Source organism: Arachis ipaensis, chromosome B3 (assembly GCF_059453495.1).
Source record: "Arachis ipaensis isolate K30076 ecotype BB chromosome B3, ASM5945349v1, whole genome shotgun sequence".
NCBI classification, from domain to species: Eukaryota; Viridiplantae; Streptophyta; class Magnoliopsida; order Fabales; family Fabaceae; genus Arachis; species Arachis ipaensis.
In genome coordinates, this window is record NC_142438.1 from 104,880,370 (window position 1) to 104,886,813 (window position 6,444).

Genomic DNA, 6,444 nt, shown 5'->3' on the forward strand with positions numbered 1-6,444 from the left:
TTTTCAACCTGAAATCACTAGCAAACACATCAAGGTATCTAGTGGAATCAAAGGTGAATCAAAATTGGCTAATTTAAGGTCAGAAAACATGTTTTCATATTTAAGCACAAATTAAGGAAGAATCACAAAATCATGCTATTTCATTGAATAAATGTGAGAAAAGGTTGATAAAATGCTCTAAATTCAACACATAATAAACCCTAAAAATGGGGTTTATCAGTGTGGCATGCCCCCTTGCTGGCGTGTTGCACGCCAACCTCAAACCTTGCATCCTGGGAGCTCACCCTGGCGTGTGGCATACCCATGTCCTGGCATGTTGCACGCCAACTCAATCCTTGCAATCCTGGGAGCTCACCCTGGCGTGTGGCATGCCAATGTCCTAACATGTTTCATGCCATAAAATTATGCATTTTGGGGCGTCTGGAAAGTTGGCCCAGCATGCCACGCCCTTGGGCTGGTGTGTGGCACGCTAACTTCCTTATTTTTGATCATATGGGCGTGTGGCACGCCCTCTTACTAGCGTGTTGCACGCCAACTTCTCTGCCTCCTAGAGGGTACTTTCCTTCTTGGCTCTCTTTATTTATGCTTTGCTTCCCTTTTGCTATCATTTGCCTATAATTACCAAGAAATTAAAGCCCTTAAAATACCAATTGAATAATGTATAAAAGCACATGATTATCAAGTAAAAGTTATCAATTTTCTCTAAGAAATACCAAAGAAAAGTACTTAAAATGCTCATGCATCACCTGCATTGCTGGTACTAACATCTTATGCAAAGGGTCAAGCTGAGCGTCCAAATCAGGTATCGCAACAGGCTCATGCTCAGACTCAAGCGTAACAATTGCCACGGATGCTAGAGGAGTAGTAGGTAATGGTCCAGTATAAAACGTGCCAGGCATGGATGGGTCATTGAAGTACTAAGGCAGGAAAGAATGATAATCTCTCCGTGGAAGAAACATCTTTCCTATTGGTCTACCGAAAAGATCGTCAGGGTTAAAATGAGCACTATATAATGGATAGTCGAATGATCTACTATATTGTATATACATGTGTGTTTGCGGCTCTATCTAGATAATGGCTCGATCTCTGAGTAGGTCTCCGAATCCGTGTTCTTCTGGTAGCTTAGCAAATAGTAAGGTGACATTGCAAAAATACATCTCTCTTGTGAGACCTAGAGTTCTGGCTCTACCGTATTATTTATTTTCTGTTTACTTAGTCCTAGGTACTATATTAAATTTCTTCGCTCCTTTCTGTATATACGGGATTTGACATAAATCTTTTGGCATCTTCCTTTGGGGTTCATGTCGTTTTAGTGTCATTATCTAAGTCTAATACTCATTGGTGTACCTATCCTCTATGTAAAGTCACGCAATTATATAAAACACAGACACAGTTAAGGTACAAGCAATATATAGGAAATAAATAGCACCAATAGGAAGAATAAGCAGTAAACAGTCACAATCAAATGCACAAAGAATATGATGCATGCCTGTCTCTAGTGCAGACCATGAGCTCATGTGTTGGTTGATAGCCCGCACCCGACAACGTTCCTGAAATAGGCGTTACATATCGTCGTCCCTATCTCAGAAAACATTCCTTCCATGAGCGTTACGTATCTCCATGTTCATGGAGTATCATCCTTCCGGTCTCAAGTGAGCATTACATATTGATGACAAGTCATCTTAGCCTAGATTAATGGTGCACGAATTGTGAATCACACTTTTCACAACTCGTACCACTAACCAGCAAGTGCACTGGGTCGTCCAAGTAATACCTTACGTGAGTAAGGGTCGAATCCCACGGAGATTGTTGGTTTGAAGCAATCTATGGTTATCTTGTAAATCTTAGTCAGGAGGTCAATTATGTTTATCAGTTGAATTGTGAATAACCAAGAGAGAATAAATTAAAGGTTACTTGTTGTGCAGTAATGGAGAATATGTTGGAGTTTTGGAGATGCTTTGTCTTCTGAATCTCTGCTTTCCTCTATCTTCTGATTCACGCACGCACGTCCTCCTATGGCAAGCTGTGTGTTGGTGGATCACCGTTGTCAATGGCTACCTTCCATCCTTCCAGTGAAAACTACGCTCACGCGCTCTGTCACAGCACGGCTAATCACCGGTTGGTTCTCGATCCGGTTGGAATAAGATTTACTATCCTTTTGCGTCTGTCACTAACGCCCAGCCTTCAGGAGTTTGAAGCTCGTCACAGTCATTCAATCATTGAATCCTACTCGGAATACCACAGACAAGGTTTAGACTTTCCGGATTCTCATGAATGCCGCCATCAGTTCTAGCTTATACCACGGAGATTCTGATTAAGGAATCTAAGAGATCATCATTCAGTCGGATATAGAACGGAGGTGGTTGTCAGGCACATGTTCATGGTTTGAAGAAGGTGATGAATGTCACGGGTCATCACCTTCATCACAGTTAAGCGCGAATGAACATCTTAGATAGGAACAAGCGTGTTTGAATGGAAAACAGAAATACTTGCATTAATTCATCGAGACACAGCAGAGCTCCTCACCCCCAACAATGGGGTTTAGAGACTCATGCCGTCAGAGAATACAAAGTTTAGATCTGAAATGTCATGAGATACAAAATAAGTCTCTAAAAGTTGTTTAAATACTAAACTAGTAGCCTAGGGTTACAAAATATGAGTGGACTATGATGGATGATGCAGAGGTCCACTTCTGGGGTCCACTTGGTGTGTGCTGGGGCTGAGATTTGAGTGAGTCACGTGCAGAGGCCATTTGTGGAGTTGAACGCCAGTTTTTATGCCAGTTTGGGCGTTCAACTCCAGTTTTTTATCCTTTTCTGGCGCTGGACGCCAGAATTGGGCAGAGAACTGGCGTTGAACGCCAGTTTACGTCATCTATCCTTGTGCAAAGTATAAACTATTATATATTGCTGGAAAGCCCTGGATGTCTACTTTCCAATGCAATTGAAAGCATGCCATTTCAAGTTCTGTAGCTCCAGAAAATCCAATTTGAGTGCAGGGAGGTCAGAATCCAACAGCATTAGCAGTCCTTTTTCAGCCTGAATCAGATTTTTGCTCAGCTCCTTCAATTTCAGCCAGAAAAATACCTGAAATTACAGAAAAACACACAACTCATAGTAAAGTCCAGAAATATGAATTTTTCCTAAAAACTACTAGAAATAGACTAAAAACTAACTAAAACATACTCTAAACTATATGAAATTATCCCCAAAAAGCGTATAAAATATCCGCTCATCACAACACCAAACTTAAACTGTTGCTTGTCCTCAAGCAACTAGACAAATAAAATAGAAGACTAATAGGTTGAGAAGCAATAATATCTCAGAGTTTTTGATTGAGGCTCAGATCCTAATTAGATGAGCGGGACTAGTAGCTTTTTGCTTCTGAACAGTTTTGGCATCTCACTTTATCCATTGAAGCTCAGAGTGATTGGCATCTATAGGAACTCAGAATTCAGATAGTGTTATTGATTCTCTTAGTTCAGTGTGATGATTCTTGAACACAGCTTCTTTATGAGTCTTGGCCGTGGCCCTAAGCACTTTGTTTTCCAGTATTACCACCGGATACATAAATGCCACAGACACATAACTGGGTGAACCTTTTCAGATTGTGACTCAGCTTTGCTAAAGTCCCCAATTAGAGGTGTCCAGAGTTCTTAAGCACACTCTTCGTTTCGCTTGAACCTTGACTTTAACCGCTCAGTCTCAAGTTTTCACTTGACACCTTTACGCCACAAGCACATGGTTAGGGACAGCTTGGTTTAGCCGCTTAGACCAGGATTTTATTCCTTTAGGCCCTCCTATCCACTGATGCTCAAAGCCTTGGGATCCCTTTTATTTGCCCTTGCCTTTTGGTTTTAAGGGTTATTGGCTTTTTCTGCTTGCTTTTTCTTTTTTCCTTCTTTTTTTTTTTTTCTGCAAGCTTTGTTCTTTACTGCTTTTTCTTGCTTCAAGAATCATTTTTATGATTTTTCAGATTATCAATAACATGTCTCATGTTCATCATTCTTTCAAGAGCCAACATATTTAACAGTCTTAAACAACAAATTCAAAAGACATATGCACTGTTCAAGCATTCATTCAGAAGACAGAAAGCATTGCCACCACATTTAACTAATTAGAATTTCTCTTATTAAACTCGAAATTTTATTGCCTCTTATTCAAAAGATCTACTATTTTATTCATGTTTGCTGATGATGAGAAAAATAGACTATAACTTAATTGGGGATAAAATCAAACTAGACACTAATTACTACTAATGATCATGTAATGAAGACACAGACATAGATAAGCACTTATCATAGAGAAAACGAAAAACAGAGAAAGTAAGAACAAGGAATGAGTCCACCTTAGTGATGATGGCATTTCCTTCTTGAGGCACCAATGATGTTCTTGAGCTCTTTTATGTCTCTTCCTTGCCTTTGTGGCTTGATTCCTAGTGATTTTTGGTATTTCTATCCTCAGTTGCTTCCAATAATTATGTGGAGGGAAGTGCATCCCCTGAGGTATCTCTTGATTTGCAGCCACATGTTCTACCACTGAGCTATAGATCCTTTACATAATTGTTTTACCACACCAAACTTAGAATGTTGCTCGCCTTCGAGCAAAAGAAGAGGGAATTGCACACAACTCTGGGCGTTCAGCGCCAGGTTGGTGCCCATTTTGGGCGTTCAACGCCCATTTACTAGCCATTTCTGGCGTTGAACGCCAGAACCATGCTTGTTCTGGGCGTTCAGCGCCAGGATGTTGCCCATTTTGGGCGTTCAGCGCCAGAACCATGCTCTGTTCTAGCATTGAACGCCAGACAGGTGCTTCCTCCAGGGTGTGATTTTTCTTCTTGCTGTTTTTGATTCCGTTTTCAATTTTTAATATTTATTTTGTGACTCCACATGATCATGAACCTAATAAAACATGAAAAATCATGAGAATAAATAAAAATTGGGTTGCCTCCCAACAAGCGCTTCTTTACTGTCCTTAGCTGGACTTTGCTGAGCTTTTAATCTAGCTTCAGCCTTGAGTATTCTTGCTCAGTGTTGCCTTCAAGATAATGCTTGATTCTCTGTCCATTGACAATGAACTTCTTATCAGAATCAATATCTTGAAGCTCCACATAACCATATGGTGATACACTTGTAATCACGTATGGTCCCCTCCACCGGGATTTTAGTTTCCCGGGGAATAGCCTGAGTCTAGAGTTAAACAACAGAACCTTCTGTCCTGGTTCAAAGATTCTAGATGACAGCTTTCTGTCATGCCACTTTTTTTATTTTTCTTTATATAGCTTGGCATTTTCGAAAGCTGTGAATCTGAACTCCTCTAGCTCATTTAGCTGGAGCAATCTTTTTTCTCCTGCTAATTTGGCATCAAAGTTTAGGAATCTGGTTGCCCAGTAGGCCTTATGTTCCAGTTCCACGGGCAAGTGGCATGCCTTACCATACACGAGTTGGTATGGAGAGGTCCCTATAGGGGTCTTGAATGCTGTTCTGTAAGCCCACAAAGCATCATCCAAGCTCCTTGCCCAATCCTTTCTACGGGTATTTACTGTCCGTTCCAGGATTCTCTTTAATTCTCTGTTAGAGACTTCAGCTTGCCCATTGGTTTGTGGATGATATGGTGTGGCCACTTTGTGGCGAATTCCATACCGAACCTTGGCAGAGTAAAGCTGTTTATTGCAGAAGTGAGTGCCCCCATCACTGATTAACACTCTAGGGACACCAAACCTGCTAAAGATATGTTTCTGGAGGAACTTCAGCACTGTTTTAGTATCATTGGTGGGTGTGGCAATAGCCTCAACCCATTTTGATACATAGTCAACTGCCACCAGAATATAAGTGTTTGAATATGATGGTGGAAAAGGTCCCATGAAGTCAATTCCCCATACGTCAAACAACTCAATTTCCAAGATTCCTTGTTGAGGCATGGCGTAACCATGAGGCAGATTACCAGCTCTTTGGCAACTGTCACAATTACGTACAAACTCTCGGGAATCTTTATAGAGTGTGGGCCAATAGAAGCCACATTGGAGGACCTTGGTGGCTGTTCGCTCACCTCCGAAAATGGCCTCCATATTGAGATCCGTGGCAATGCCATAGGATTCTCTGTGCTTCCTCTCTGGGGACACACCTACGGATAATTCCGTCTGCACATCTCTTAAAGAGATAGGGTTCATCCCACAAGTAGTACTTTGCATCAGTGACTAATTTCTTCTTTTGTATTCTATTGTACTCCTTGGGTATGAACCGTGCAGCTTTATAGTTTGCAATATCGGCAAACCATGGTGCTTCCTGAATGGCAAATAGATGCTCATCAGGGAACGTCTCAGAGATCTCAAGAAAGGGGAGGGACGTCCCTTCCACTGGCTCTATCCGGGACAGATGATCAGCCACTTGGTTCTCTGTCCCTTTTCTGTCTCTTATTTCTATATCAAACTCTTGCAGAAGCAATA